At 35.5% G+C, this 16,401-nt stretch overlaps 1 protein-coding gene across 1 annotated transcript in view; it reads left to right on the top strand.

Annotated features, from left to right (window-relative positions):
- Hibch (3-hydroxyisobutyryl-CoA hydrolase) overlaps positions 1 to 16,401 on the top strand; it is a 233,242-nt gene that overhangs the window by 19,956 nt on the left and 196,885 nt on the right. The window contains exon 10 of the transcript XR_010856875.1: positions 12,010 to 12,108. The gene's annotated coding sequence lies outside the window, so the exon portion shown is untranslated. The remainder of the gene's footprint in view (positions 1 to 12,009; positions 12,109 to 16,401) is intronic.

Below are 16,401 nucleotides of genomic sequence, written 5' to 3'. Positions count from 1 at the left end.
CCGAAGGACATGTTCAGCAGCTATATTTTAAATGACTCGGGAAATATTCTAATTTCTCTGTTTTAGTCTTCCTTAAACTTGCTAAACGTGAGCAGATAATGGCGTATAATTCATTTATTGTAACAGTATTAATCTTGAAGTTTTTAAAACCACGTCACGCGTTCCCAAAGGGTTTTCACCTAGCAACGCCAGGTTACCTAACCTGGATTCCGAAACACAATGCACCGAGCTGTTTTTGCCTGTAAATCCCGGAACGTTCGACGTTATGTAACTTGGATTAGAACTGGTCAGTCTGGTATATATAGTGCGCGGTTAAGGCATCTGGAAACATTGGCGGGATAATGTGCTACTATGTTTTATATAACAGAATTGGGCATAGTACTGCATATTCGACTGATTATGTGTAGAATAGGTACAGTAACAGTGAGAAAATGTTGACGTATAGTCGTTTAGGCAATATAGTAGATTTTGTTAAATATATACACTAGCCTATATATATATATATATATATATATATATATATATATATATATATATATATATATATATATATATATATATATATATATATATATATATATATATATCCATACGTACTGTACATACACACACACATAACGTACACGCCACAAACCTCCACTGTGAGGAACAGGTGGTCAGTATAACCAGCTACAACAAACCAGATAGCCAATTTGTCAGGAAATTCACAAGGAAGCTGATCTGAAGCATTTGTCTTGTAATTTTTTTTCTTTCGTTCGGCTTCATTCCGTCTGACATTATTTTTACTCAGCAAAATAAAAATAATGTCAAAAGAATCTAGACAACCAAATTTGTTTATAGAAACCTTTAAAAAGTTCTTTTTATGTAGGTCCAAGAGTAATTACCTTTGCAACTCTGCTCACTTGATTTTAAAAAGTAATGGGCCGATGCCAGTAACTCTCGGCAGCTCAAGTTTTAGTAACTTTACCTTTTAATCTGAAGTTTTAGTCTTTCATCTGTGATTTTGTTATATTTTTTTTTTTGACGTATTTAGTTAATTTTCGTAGTATCACGACAATCTATGGTGCATCACTATAATGTGACCGGAAATAATAAGGAAAAAGCCACAATGTTGTATATGAGCGATTGTATTTTTCCAAAATACGGAAAAAGGGTTAAGAAAAAAAGGGGGCGGGAAGCTTTCGACCGTTTGTACAACTCTTCAGCCAACTTTTTTTTTGTATCCACGTTTTGTACTTTGGAAAAATACAATCACTCTTATACAATATTGTGGCTTTTTACTTATTGTGACAATTTATTTTATTGTTTTTCGATGCTCGTAATACCCTCGTTCACCATTATTTCTAGCTTGTGAAGGCGAGTCCTTTGACCTTGAAAACTTATGGACTAGAATGCTCTCTCTATCCTTGATGACATTGTTTCTTAGTGAGGTAATTTATGTTCTTATGTATGCATGAAGAGCAAGACTAGCTATGTCTGTCTTGAGAACACATAGTATTTAGGCCAAAGGCCAAGCTCTGGGACCTATGAGGTCATTCAGTGCTGAATGGGAAATTGACAGTAAGGAGGTTTGATAGGTGTAACAGGAGGAAAACCTCGCAGTTGCACTGTGAAACAATTGTTGGAGAGGGTGGAAAGTCAGATGGAAGAAAGAGAATATGAACGGAGGTACAGTAAAAGGAACGAAAGAGGTTGCAGCTAGAGGCCGAAGGGACGCTGCAAAGATCCTCAAGTAATGTCTACAGCGCACCGCGTGAGGTGCACTGACGGCACTATCCTCCTACGGGGGTTTATCTTTAGAGGATAGACGAAACAAAAGTACCGAAATGTAGGGTAAGAGTATATAAGTATAGATTTAAATAAGAATATTAAGTCAAAATAAACATAAGATGCGTAAAAATGCATAAAAACAGACATACATAGGAATACATAATTACACACACATTACACATACACACATTGTTGATAGACATGGAAATTGTTCACTTTCATTCCAGCCAAAATACATTTTTACTGTTCTTATGCCAAATGAAATGAAATGAGCTCTCAGATATATATTGGTTTCTCATGCCACTATTAAGTGATGAGATTCCTTTTAACCATGGGAGTGTCTTGAAACTCGCTCTTGACTAATGGTGCGAAGATTATAATACTCTCAGCATAAACATTTTAACCATTCGTAAAACTTTATAGGTTGGTGACGTAAAATTAAGGCTAAGTTCTGGATGCATATTATGAGTAGCAGTGGACAACAGCTCTCAACCATCTAATAGTGTAACTAACGATTCTTCCATTTCATGTAAACCATGTTTCATGGTGCAATTGCGAGGTTTTCCTCCTGTTACACCTTTCAAACCTTTTAATTCATGATTTCCCTTTCAACGCTGAATGATCTCATAGGTTCCCTAGCTTGGTCCTTTTGCCTAAATTTTATATTCCATTCCATTCCATGGGAACTTTAATTTGAATTGTATATGAGTCTGGGATATATCAGTCTTAACTTAGGTCCTTCTAGTATGGCGTGTCGTGCCCAACATGGATCTGGGCACCTTGACCCAGTCTAGGGATTTCGTCTCCTGGACTGCCCCGGATTTGCTGTTAATGAATCATGAAATGGCAAGTTTTGCCCTCCATGAATGCGTAGATCAGAATTCATAACAGTAGTAGACAGAAGACTGATAAAGACTGAGGCTCTTTTTCTGTCAATAAATTGACGCAGACTGCAACTAGATCGAAGTTATATGGAAAGTATTCGAGGGAAACGCTGTAGTTAGTCGTTAGAATTTTGTATAGCTTCCCAAAATATTCTGACACGTTTTCTTCTTGTACGGACTTATAGAAAACGCGCAGGACCATACGAAATTACTATATGGGTACCTTTGCTAAATTATTTGGTTTCGCTCTTAGTGGTGGCAATTAGATATCTGTAAATGTTATATACGTTCTTAAAGGCTAAATGCGTCCATAACATAGCTTTAAAAACTCAATAAACTATCGGTGTGGATTCTGGAACTTCGTCAAATTCAATGCTTCCATGACATTTTCCTGTTAATTCTCAGACTCATTTTCCTCCAATTCCTTAATCAGTATTTTGCCTATCAGGGCATTTTCTGACTTGTCTTGGTGAGGTATATATATATATATATATATATATATATATATATATATATATATATATATATATATATATATATATATATATATATATACATATACATTTTTCATTTGACAGTCGTTGAATTTACTTGTTTTTATATTGTTTTTTGTCGTCTCTGTTGGTCAAAAGACTCCAGAGGTCCACACCAGGCCTCTTACTCGCATTATCACCGGACGTCAATTAAGCATCACTTTTATGGTAAGCGCCCTTTGCTGGCATAAGGCCTGTTTCGTCTAAACCAACCACCAACTCACATTTTCTTAATTATCTGATCAGTGAGAATCAAAATTAGCTTTCTCATATCCACGATGAACATTTTATTTGTGAAAGTGATGATATAAGGTCTTGTCCATTCGCGGATTAATATAAAATGATATATATGATGATGAAGAAACTGTGATATATATATATATATATATATATATATATATATATATATATATATATATATATATATATATATATACATACATAAATATATAGTTATATATTTTATATATGTATATACATATGTATATATTTATATATATATATATATATATATATATATATATATATATATATATATATATATGTATGTGTGTGTGTGTGTGTGTGTGTGTGTGTGTGTGTGTGTATACATATATATTTATAATATACAGTATATATATATGTGTGTGTGTATATATATACATATATATTTATAATATATATACAGTATATATATATATATATATATATATATATATATATATATATATATATATATATTCCATACCGTTTGTACTATCGATTGCATTATCATCTTATAGGAAAGGTGAAAGTTACCGTCATTTTTTTAGACTGATGTATCCTGAGCACGCCTGCCCCCTCCCATCCCGCCCCCTTGACAAAAAAAAAAAAATAGAAACAGTACAAATCAAGGTTCGGTCGAGCAGTTTTCCTTTTATATCCTCTTTAAATATCACTCTCGCGTGATGCAGATTTCCGTCTTCCGAAGCGACGTAAAACCTCGAAAAAAGTTCGCCGCGTAAAAAAAAAAAAAAAAAAAAATGCGTTCGAACCCTATTTTTGTTTTTGTTTTTGTGTTTTTTTTTTTTCTCCCCTCGACCCAGAAGACATTTATCCTCAGGTTATAGCCATCGTTTCGTGCTTCGAGTCGCGATCTGGCTTCTTGTTCGTTTCGCCCGGGAAGAGAAGAAGAAGAAGAAGAAGAAGAAGAAGAAGAAGAAGAAGAAGAAGGAGGAGGAGGAGGAGGAGGAGGAGGAGGAGGAGGAGGAGGAGGAGGAGGAGGAGGAGGAGGAGGAGGAGGAGATGAATAGAAAAAAGAAGAAGAAGAAGGAGAAGAAGAAGAAAAAGTAGAGAAGAAGAAGAAGAAGAAGAAGAAGAAGAAGAAGAAGGAGAAGAAGAAGAAAAAGAAGAAGAAGATAGAGGAGGAGGAGGAGGAGGAGAAAAAAGAAGAAGAAGCAGAAGGAGGAGAAGAAGAAGAAGAAGAAAAAGAAGAAGAAGAAGAAGAAGAAGAAAGAAGAAGAAGAAGAAGAAGAAGAAGAAAAAAGGGAAAAGTCATTCATGCCGCTTCGTTGTTGTGTTTGTATTCTCTTGCTGGTGCTGTGCGAAGTCATTTATTGAGACTCTTTCGAGTTTTATGATATGGATCGTAAACAATACTGCCCATCAAGAGGGCGAAGAGGAGGTTTTGGCCGAAATTTAAAAATCAAAGGGGCCAGAGAAATGAGGGGTGGGGTGGGGGTGGGGTGTGTGTGTGTGCGAAGTCGGTATGTTTTGACCTTTGTTTTAGTTTTCCGTTCAAATTTGGTCTTTGTTTCTGCTTCACTGTTCGTTGGTGATTGTGTTTCTTATCCCCCTTTTTTTAAACAAAAAGCTTAATTGAAGTTCATTCAGCCATTTTCCAGTTATTTCTTTCTAAGTGTCTCGGTATACGATGATTTGGCGTGCTTGAGAATGCTTCGTGAATGTGAGGACGTTTGTACCTTCCCCCGCAGGTAAGTAGTGCGGTCAGTGCACCTTATTTGGTTCACTGTAGGCATTGCTTAAGGTTCTTTGCAGCGTCCATTCCTTAGACCCCTAGCTGCAACCCCTTTCATTCCTTTTACTCTGCCTCTGTTCGTATTCACGTTCTTCCATCGTACTTTCCAGCCTCTCCTAACAATTGTTTCAGAGTGCAACTGCTTTGAGGTTTTCCTCCTGTTACACCTTTCGAACCCTTTTACTGTCAATTTCCGTTTCAGCGCTGAGTGACCTCATAGGTCCCAGCTATAGGACTTTGGCCTAAATTCCATATTCTATTCTATTCCTTGAACCTTCATTCTGCGTACTTGATTGGGGCTAGTGGCGAGAGAGGGTGTCTCAAATGAAAATCCAATACCCATAAACAGCTTCTGTTCCGCACAGAAATAAATAGGTAGATACACATGCGTTTTATTACACTGATATCAAAGTTATTGTTGTCTGTCAAATCAAGCTGGCCAGCAGTAAGAAAATCGGCTTCAGAATTCCCTTTCAACTTCCATAACTCTTGTTTCATGACATTTTAGAAGAGGCAGGTCTGTAGCCCTCGCAAGTGTTAACATCAAACTCTGTTTCGTTTCTTATAACCTTTCGTCTTTCAAGAGGTTTTCCTCATGTTACATCGGCGCATTCTTTACTTGTTTCGTGTTTCCTTCGAGCCTGGGCTAGATACGGGTATCAAGATATTCGTCTTATAACCAATAAAAATTATATTTCAGCGTTATGCATTAAAAAGGATAAGTAACTAAACGTATTTAAAAAAGCTTACTGCTAACTTTAACTTTATATAAAAATGAATAAGAATCCCTGTTTATTAATAATGAAATGAGTAAGAGTTATGATTCAATATAAAAATGAATAAAAGTCATTATTTTTTAATAATTTTATTATTGAAAAATAATGACTATTTTTTAATAATAAAATTATTAAAAGTTACAATATTTCCCCAAAAATGGACAAAAGTCACGGATTTTTTTTTTCGTATGAAAAAAAAATAATGAATTTGGTTTTCAGGTGGAAGTCGACAAAAGTCATGAAATTTTTTCACGCACAGAACGGCGTAAAAGTCAGGAATTTAATTTTTATTTAGAACTGGAGTACAATCAGGAATTTTTATTTTCCACATAACATTGGAGAAAAGTCAGTTTTGATTTTTTTTGCATAACAATGGATAAAAGCAAGTTTGTTCTAATCGCTTGGAAAACTCTCTCTCTCTCTCTCTCTCTCTCTCTCTCTCTCTCTCTCTCTCTCTCTCTCTCTTCCCTTGCCTTCAGAACTTTTTTTTTGTGGTGAAAAGGATAATTTGTAATCGTTTCGAAAGTATTTCTCTCTCTCTCTCTCTCTCTCTCTCTCTCTCTCTCTCTCTCTCTCTCTCTCTCTCTCTTTTCAGAATTTTTTTATAGTTAGGAGGACAGTGATTACAACTCCTCGATTTGACTGAAAACCTCAGATTATCGTGGCGAAGGATGAAGCCAAAAACGAATGCGGATCTAAAGAGAAATAGGCTAAAGAAAGACGAGGGAGAATATTGATAAAAGAGAGGCGAAGGCCGCTTGGACTGGCCAGCGAATGTTTTAATTAATGGGACACTCCCTGCCTGGACGCTCCCGTGATTCGAAACGTGTTTTGAAAGCACTTCCGTTTGATATTTTCTCCGGTAGAAATATTCTGTGAAAGTCTGTTGTTTTTTTTATCATTTGATATTTTCTCAGATAGAAATATTTTTTTTTATGAAATTTTGTTGATTTTTTCTCTTTCTTGATCTGATTCAGACGGTTTTTTTTGTCGCACTTAAAAAATTTATTATTTTATATTTTCTCAGATAGAAATATTTTTCATGAATTAAGTATTAAGTTGACTTTGGGAGATTTTTCCTTTTTTTAATGGGAAAATTAAAAAAAGAAGCAGCCGAATACAAAATACGTTAAATACTGGAGTTTGACTAATTGTAGTTTTGGATGGCTGAGAGAGAGAGAGAGAGAGAGAGAGAGAGAGAGAGAGAAGAGAAGAGAGGTGAATTTACTGCCATAACTTCTGCAAAATGATGAGCTTGCCAATTGGAGACGATAAAATTTAAAGCTGAGAGAGAGAGAGAGAGAGAGAGGGTTGAAATTCGGTCCACAACTTCTGAAAAACGATGAGCCTGACAACTGGAGATGGTAAAATAAAGCTGAATAAAAGAGAGAGAGAGAGAGAGAGAGAGAGAGCTAGCTGACTTTCTGGTCGGCGGATGTGATCCTGAATAGGTAATCAAAGCTCCTGAATAAATGCTACGTGTGACGTCATTCTCCTCCCTGTCCTCAGGAAATCCTTCACCTGGACATTGCTCTATTTCTCCTCTTAGAGGCAGGAAGAGTTTTTTTTTTTTTTTGCTGTGTTGAAGATGTGTTTGTATACATGCGGAGTTGATATATTAAATATTCACCCACAAGCATGCATGTATTCACACAAATGTATATGTATATATATGCATACATGTATATATATGTGTATATATATTTGATTTTAAATCACGAAAAAGGTAAAGTCCGTTGACCATTCTGTGACCTCCCACCGTTTATGTATTCCCTTAGGACTTATACCCACCATATATATATGCCCTTGTCTGCATATCTTTAGTTGCTGCGACCACGTCTTGGTAATAAGACGAAAGTACTTAACAACCCTGTTGTTCCACTTTTCCTTCGTGGCTGTGACTTTGTTCATATATATATATATATATATATATATATATATATATATATATATATATATATATATATACATATATATATATATAACAATTACGTCTCTGTGTTTTATGAAAGAAAGAAGAGATAAAGTTAAATAAAGTTAAGTGTAATGAAGCTGTAAGCAAAAAATATTAATGCCAGAAAGGATGCTACACTTACCAGCTTCATAATGTACAGTAGTGCAAACGGAACTTCCGAAGTTCAAGTCAATTACTACCCTACTACAATTCAGCTTGTATTTTCATAATTTACTTAGATTTTTTAAAATTATTAATTTGTTAATTTATCTGTTTTTCTAATAACTGATCTCCTCTCTCTGTATTTTCTATTGCTTTCTGTAACTTCTTTGAAATGAACACCACATTTTTTGGAAGCTTGAATTTCAGATCAGTAGCCCCTTTGGTGAGCTTGTTCCGTATGAATAAGGTTCATCTTCTGAATGATAATAATAATAATAATAATAATAATAATAATAATAATAATAATAATAATAATAATAGTAATAATAATAATAATAATAAAATAGGGTTCATCTTCGAACAATAATAATAATAATAATAATAATAATAATAAATAATAATAATAATAATAATAATATGTATAATAATAATAATAATAATATATAATAATAATAATAATAATAATAAACAACAGCAAGTCTTGGGTAGCCTCTTAATTCCTTAGCAAAATCACGGTAATGACCCTCGGATTCATTCGTTTTCTCAGAGAATTCTGAAGTTTTCTCTCATTCTTATTTGTTCCCATTCCGGAGAAGTAAAACAAATGGGCTCGGCTCGTACCTGTCACAGACGTGGTCACATAAACTATATCCCTGCGTATTTGAAGTGAGTTTCATATTATCATTTCTAAGGCGGCAGAGGAAAATTTCTGGGAATTTAGGACGTGGCAAATGGGAGAGGAGAAGAAGAAGAGGGAGAAGAAGAAGAAAGAAGAAGAAGAAGAAAGAAAGAAGAAGAAGAAGAGAAGAAGAGAAAGGAGAAGAAAAAGGAAACGCAGAAGAAGGAGAAGAAGAAGAAGAAAGAAGAGAATAAAAAGAGAAAATAAAATAAAAAGAAGAATAGAAAAATAGAAAAGAAGAAGAAAGGAGGAAGAAGAGGAGAAGAGAAAGAGAAGAAGAAAGAGAAGAAGAAGAAGAAAAAAGAAGAAAGAAATAAGAAGAAAGAAGAAAAGAAGAAGAAGAAGGAGAAGGAAGAAGAAGAAGAAAGAAGGAGAGGAGAAGAAGAGAAGAAGAGGAAAGAAAGAAAGAAAGAAGAAAGAAAGAAGAGAAGAGAAAAAGAAAAGAAGCAGCAAAGAGAGATTGCAAGTACTAATCAACGTCACGGCTACTTTATATATCGGACGAATCCGTCTTGTTTTTTTTTTGTACCTTCGCAAAATTACGCATTTGCCGCACGAGGCGCCGCGGTCTCTACTCATCATCGCTTAATGCAACAACACCAGCAAACAAATGCTGCGCATCATGAGGCGAGACCAACAGAGAATTAATTGTGACGGCACCACTTCCAGTCGCAAGCGGCCTCATATATCCCGAATTTTTCCCGACGTAGCACCTTTATTAATGTCACTGACAGACTTTTTTTTTTTTCCTCAAAAGTGGCGGTGATATATCTTCATTCCTAAGTCCTCTGGGCCTAGTTTACAATCCCGCTGTTTTTATTTTTATTTTTTATCTGTTTATTTATCTGTCGTCTCGGGGGAGGTTTATCCTGTCATGCAGCCCGTGCCTGGAGAAGATTGAAAGCGAAGGGCTTTTATTAAGGGGAGCGTTTCTCCCCCCTTCTTGTGGGCTTTCGCTGAAATGCTTATTCTCATGCAGGTACGCTTTAATTAAAAGGACGTCTTATGAGACGCAGACTCTAATTACGAGAGAATTTTAGATTTCTGAAGAGAAAACTATTGTGCCGGCTTTGTCTGTCCGTCCGCACTTTTTCCTGTCGGCACTTTTTCTGTCCGCACTTTTTCTGTCCGCCCTCCGATCTTAAAAACTACTGAGGCTAGAGGGCTACAAATTGGTATGTTGATCATCCACCTTCCAATCATCAAACACATGATTGCAGCCCTCTAGCCGTGAAGCAGATTTGTTTTAATGAAGGTTAAATTTAGCCATAAACGTGCGTCTAGAGACGGTATAGGCAAGGCCACCACCTGGCCATTAGTTAAGTTCATGGACCAAGGTCATACAGCATTATACCAACCACCGAACGATAGATCTGTTTTCAGATGCCTTGATTATACGCTATACAGAAAACTCGGTGCATGAAGAAACTTTGGTGCATTTTTACTATATATATATAATATATATACAGAAATATGTAATGTATATATTTACATATATTGTACAGCATATATATATATATATATATATATATATATATATATATATATATATATATATATATATATAATATATATATATATATATATATATATATATATATATATATATATATATCTATATATATATATATATATATATATATATATATATATATATATATATATATATATATATATATATATGTTATTAATCCATATCAGGATTCCTGTCTATAATCTCTCTACTTATCAAAAAAATGTACTTTCATCTCCGTCAACGATCCTTCCCGGTAACTACCAAGTTGAAAATGAAAACGTCAGCGCATCTTCCCGGTAACCAACAAGTTGAAAATGAAAATAACCATGATTCTACACCTCTGTTAGACCTCGCATAGCTAGAACATATTGCAGTCGCGATAACATCTGTTCATTTGCTGTTCCAGCAGCTGTTCAGCTGACTGTTCTCCCACGCGGATGACTGGTCGGGAACATTAACATCCCTGTTGAAACGGCCAATCGCCCCATTACGATCTTAATCCCCTACGTAGTCATATCCTGCTTCGAGATACGGGATCATTAGCGGCTGTGACTGGAGTCGGAATTGGGGTTGTGGGGAGTTATTAGTAGTTCTTTTGGGACATTACGGGCGAAAATTGGTCGTAATTCTTTAGATTTCAAAGGACTGCTTTTTTTCTTTTTTTATTTTTACTGGAGGAGTCTTTTGGGAATCATGGAAAACGAGTAATGATCCAAGTTTTTTCTCGTTTCGGTTCTGACTTTGAAGCAGATTGCTGATAATTGTCTAGTTTTTTTTGGATTTTTTTTGGCGTGAGGATTGTTTTTTGATTCGTACAAAACAGGTATTAATCCCAGTTTTTTCCAGTTTCGGTTTTGACATTGAAAGCTCTTTGAGTATTGCTTAGTAAATTGGTAATAATTGTTTAGTTTTTAAATTTTTTTTTTGCATGAGGAGTGTTTTTTGAATCGTAGAAAGCTGGTATTAACCCGTATTTTTTTTCTAGTTTCAGTTTTGACATTGAAGGCTCTTTGAATATTACGTAGCAAATTGGTAATAATTGTCTATTTATTTTGGAATTTTCTTGAGTTAATTTTTGCGTGAGGAGTGTTTTTTAAATAGTATAGAACAGGTAATAATCCCAGTTTTTTTAGCTTCAGTTTTGACATCGAAAGCTCTTTGAGAATTACGTAGCAAACTGGTAATAATTGTCTATTTTTTGGGGGGGATTTTCTTAACTGATTTCTTTTTTTACAATAGGAGTGTTTTCTGAATCTTAGAAAACGGGTATTAATCCCAGTTTTTTCTAGTTTCTGGTTTTGGCATTGAAGGCTCTTCGGGTATTACATGGCAAATGGGTAATAATTCTCTGTTTTTTTTTGGGGAGTGGTTCTTTTGATTTTGCAAGAGTTTTGGAAATTATGAAAAAGGGGTAATTATTCGATGATTTTTTTTTAAAGGATATCATTTGTAGGATACGCATTAATTCAGTAGTTTTTACTTTTTCCAATAATTCTAGTTTGACATTTGGAGCATCTGATAAAGTATCATGTTGGTTATAGAGAGCAAACCCATATTTTTTCGATGGATTCAATTTTGTTGTCGGAATCTCTTTGGATATTACGCGGCAACGGTTAGGAATTCTGTTCTGTTTTCTGGGAATTAATTTCTGATTTCGGAAGTTCTTTGGAAGTTATGCGTCATGATAGCTTGATAATCACATTATTCTGTCTATAAAAGTGTCTTCTCTCTCTCTTCAGGCACCTCTGATTCAACGGTGCTTTTGCATCAGACAGAGGAAAAGCAGGCGCCTAAGAACAGAACATAACAGAACAGAACAGAACAAAACGGAAGCCAAGGTAAGTCTGACAAAGCCTTAATTATAAACGTTAGAATTTGAATTGTTTGACGTGAAAGAATGAGGATTATTTTTAAAAAATAGAATTTGACTGTTTGACATGAAAGAGTGGGGATTATTATTATTACCGTAGAACTCAGGGTATTATTATTATTATTCAAGCCGACTGTGGGTTTAGACGATGCTTTCCCCAGAGAGGCCAGCGCGAGTTTTAGCTTTGGTTGCCTGAAGGGATATCTTTGCGAAATTTTTGACCTTTCAGATCGAGGCTTAGGCAATCAATCAGGGCCTCTCGAGGGGCATTATAGAACTGTTAGTACTTCTAATATCTTCTGATGTATATGAATGTCTTTGAATACCTGCTGAAATTGGCGTAGGACTTAGGAGAAATCACAACCCCGTGTGATGTCACTTTTATTTTATTTCGACGAGAAACATTACCGAAAGATTTCGTGTCACTTTCATTTTATTTCAACGAGAACCATTACCGAAAGACTTCGTGTCACTTTCATTTTATTTGAACGAGAAACATTACCGAAAGATTTCGTCACTTTCATTTTATTTCAAAGAGAAACATTGCCAAAGATTCTGTCACTTTCATTTTATTTCAACGAGACGCATCACCGAAAGACTTCGTCACTTTCATTTTATTTCAACGAGAAGCATTACCGAAAGACTTCGTCACTTTCATTTTATTTCAACGAGAAACATCACCGAAAGATTCTGTCACTTTCATTTTATTCCAACGAGAACCATTACTGAAAGACTTCGTCACTTTGATTTTATTTCAACGAGAAACATTACCGAAAGATTTCGTCACCTTTATTTTATTTCAGCGAGAACCATTACCGAAAGATCTCGTCACTTTCATTTTATTTCAACGAGAAACATCACCGAAAGACTTCGTTGACCAAAATCGGCAATGGACGTAGACGCCGGCGTGATGTCCATTTTATATTCATCGCGACGACAATCATTGCTTCTTTGACTAACAGAGACAGAAAATAGATTAATTCGTCTCATTGGTTGACGCAATACCGGATCATAAATCCCTTTTCTCTGTCTGAACTGAACTGAATATAGAATTTAGGCCAAAGGCCAGCCACTGGGACCTGTGAGGTCATTCAGCGCTGAATTGGACATTGACAGTGAAAAAGGTTTGAAAGGTGTAACAGGAGGAAAACCTCAATTGGTAGGAGAATATGAAAGGAGGTAAAATAAAAGGAGCGAAAGGGGTTGCAGGCAGCTAGGGGGCTATGGAAGGCACGCTGCAAAGAACCTTAAGTAATGCGACGGCACTACCCCCCTTTTTCTCAGTCGAACGAAGGGACGGAAAATCATCGGGAGGAATTTGCTGACGAATCGTTTCACCCTCTCACTCTATTTCGGCTCCGCGGCGAAGTCCCGGAAGGCCACGACTTCATTATGGATATGATTCCAACGCAAATTAGAATCCTAATTGCTCATTTGCTCGTTACGAACGGGAATTAAACGTCGGATTAACCGCCACTCGGCGAAAAGAGGTCTCATCGTGCCATTGGTAATCTCTTGCTCTTGCAAAATTAATTAGACGATTCAGTGCCGCTCAAGACTTCGTTTGTAAACCTGTAATGGCTTTGTGCTTAGCTGATACTTAGTTCTTTTCTCTGTAAAAGAAAGCAATTGTGCCTGCTTTGTTCGCCCGTCCGCACTTTATTCTGTCCGCACTTTTACTGTCCGCCCTCAGATCTTAAAAACTGCTGGGGCTAGAGGGCTGCAAATTGGTATGTTGATCAGCCATCCTCCAATCATCAAACGTACCAAATTTCAGCCGTCTAGCTTCATTAGTTTTTATCTAATTTAAGGTTAAAGTTAGCATTAATCGTGCGTCTGGCAACCATATAGGATAGGCCACCATCGGGCCGCGGCTCATACAGTATTATACCGAGACCACAGAAAGATGAGATCTATTTTCGGTGGCCTTGATTATACGCTGTAGCGGCTGTACAGAAAACTCGATTGCGCCGAAGAAACTTCGGCACATTTTTTACTTGTTTTTGACATAAAATAAAGGTAATGGCAGAGTAATTTCACAATCACATAATTTGTTTTGCGAATATATGACGATAAGACATTTAGTGATTATTTGTTTGAGGTTCCACTTCAGGTGACTTCTAAAATAACAATGACGTTACGCTGGTTGTGTGCGCATGCGCGTTTATCACGAATTATGAATAAGAAATTATAGACATATTTACGAAAGATGAAATAAGAATATCATTCTCCCTTTGCTTTCTGTTGTCCAATATAACTTTCCAGGCAGCTTTCGGCTTAATTTTTTTTTTCTAAACAAGAGGTCTGAGGGAATTCGGTTCAAGTTCAGGATCTGAGAGAGAGAGAGAGAGAGAGAGAGAGAGAGAGAGAGGAGGAGGAGGAGAGTGTTAAATTGTTCCCGGTATTTGAGAGAGAGAGAGAGAGAGAGAGAGAGAGAGAGAGAGAGTTTAATAGTTCTCCGCTATTTGAGAGAGAAAGAGTTAAATTGATCGCCGCTATTTGAGAGAGAGAGAGAGAGAGAGAGAGAGAGAGAGGGCTTGATTGCTCGCTTCCATCTGAAAACCGGTATCGTTCTCTTAATGAAAAAGTTAACAGCCCGGCGTTTCCGTATAACTGGCCGGGCCGAGACGTTGAACACTGGGTCTTTATGGCAAATAATGCACTATTAAGATCGCCATTAAGATCTTAATCGCCTTCATTCGCCCGTATCTCATCCTGTGTTAAAGTCTGAATTGATAAGATCGTAAGAGCGCATTTGAACTTTTTTCACATTTTGTACTTTCGTCTTGGAATAATAATAATAATAATAATAATAATAATAATAATAATAATAATAATACTCAGAGTAGCATGAGTTTTTAAATGGAAAAACAAATCCACAGTTATATACATAACTGTGGATTTGTTTCTCCAATAATAATAATAATAATAATAATAATAATAATAATAATAATAATAATAATAATAATTTTTATTATTATTATTATTATTATTATTATTTATTAATATTAATGGAGAAATAAATCCACAGTTATGTATATAACTGTGATTTTATTTCACTAAAAACTCATGCTACTGGAGTATTATTATTACATATTATTATTAATGTATATTATTAATGTGTGTGTATTATTATTCTGGAGATGAACCATATTCGTATGGAACTGACGTACAGGGACAACTAACTTTAAACTCCAGCTTCCAAAGAATATGGCGTTCATTCGAAAGAAATACCATAATGCAATAGAAAGTACAGAGAGAAGAGATCGGTTATCAAAAATCAAAGATATATTAAAATTTTTATAAATAAGATTCGGAATGAACACTTCCTTTCACTCCTGAGTCCCTACATTCCTCCGGCGCGAGGTTGATACATTTTCCCTTTAGCGGACTTGTTATCTTTCTGTCCATCTCGCGAATTCCAGTTTTACCCCTTTTGATACTTTGAGGTCCATTTACTCATTTCTCTCTCGCGGAGGATTCAGCCGCGTGGATATTTGAAGGCAACGGGTTTTTATTTTTGTTCATTTTGCTCGTTAGCTTCACTCTTGCCTGGACTTCGGGTTTTATTATAAAATAATAATATTTTTGCCTTTTTTTATTACAGGATACATAGGACTATTCGTGTTGGCGGTTAGTTTAGCCAAAGATGTCTAGTGAAACCCACATTCTTTGGAAGCTTGAATTCAAGTCAGTGGTCACTGCGGGCTTGTTCCATATGAACAGAGTTCATTTTCTGAATAATAATAATAATAATAATAATAATAATAATAATAATAATAATAATAATAATAATAATAATAATAATAATAGTCACATTTTTGGTCGCTGTCACCGCCGCTTAGTTTTTTTTTATCTCTAAATATTTAAGCGCGGAACAAATTCATTTCTGGTCTCTGCTGGCGTCTCCTGAATTTCAAGTGTATCGGTTTTAATGTCTATTCCTTCATATTTATTTATTTACCACATCTTGCTCCCATCTGACGTCTGAATTTTATGTGTATCGGTTTTATTCTCTATTCCTTCATATTTATTTATTTATTTATTTATCACATTTTCCCATGAATCTGCAGCCGACTTCCCTTTGGGTCCTCTTGGGTTTATACTCTGTTGACTCTGTCCTCAAGAGTTTGCAGCTGAAGGCTTGAAGAAAGAGAGAGAAGAATCTCGCCGGTTTATTGAATTATATCAAACGGTCGATCACTGTTGCTAAAACCGATGGCCATAGTCATTGCGACGCCAATTTACGTGATGCTAATCA

This window comes from Macrobrachium rosenbergii, chromosome 23 (genome assembly GCF_040412425.1).
Source record: "Macrobrachium rosenbergii isolate ZJJX-2024 chromosome 23, ASM4041242v1, whole genome shotgun sequence".
Lineage (NCBI taxonomy): Eukaryota > Metazoa > Arthropoda > Malacostraca > Decapoda > Palaemonidae > Macrobrachium > Macrobrachium rosenbergii.
The sequence above is the reverse complement of the archived record's forward strand: the minus strand, read 5'-3'. Positions and strand labels throughout refer to the sequence as shown.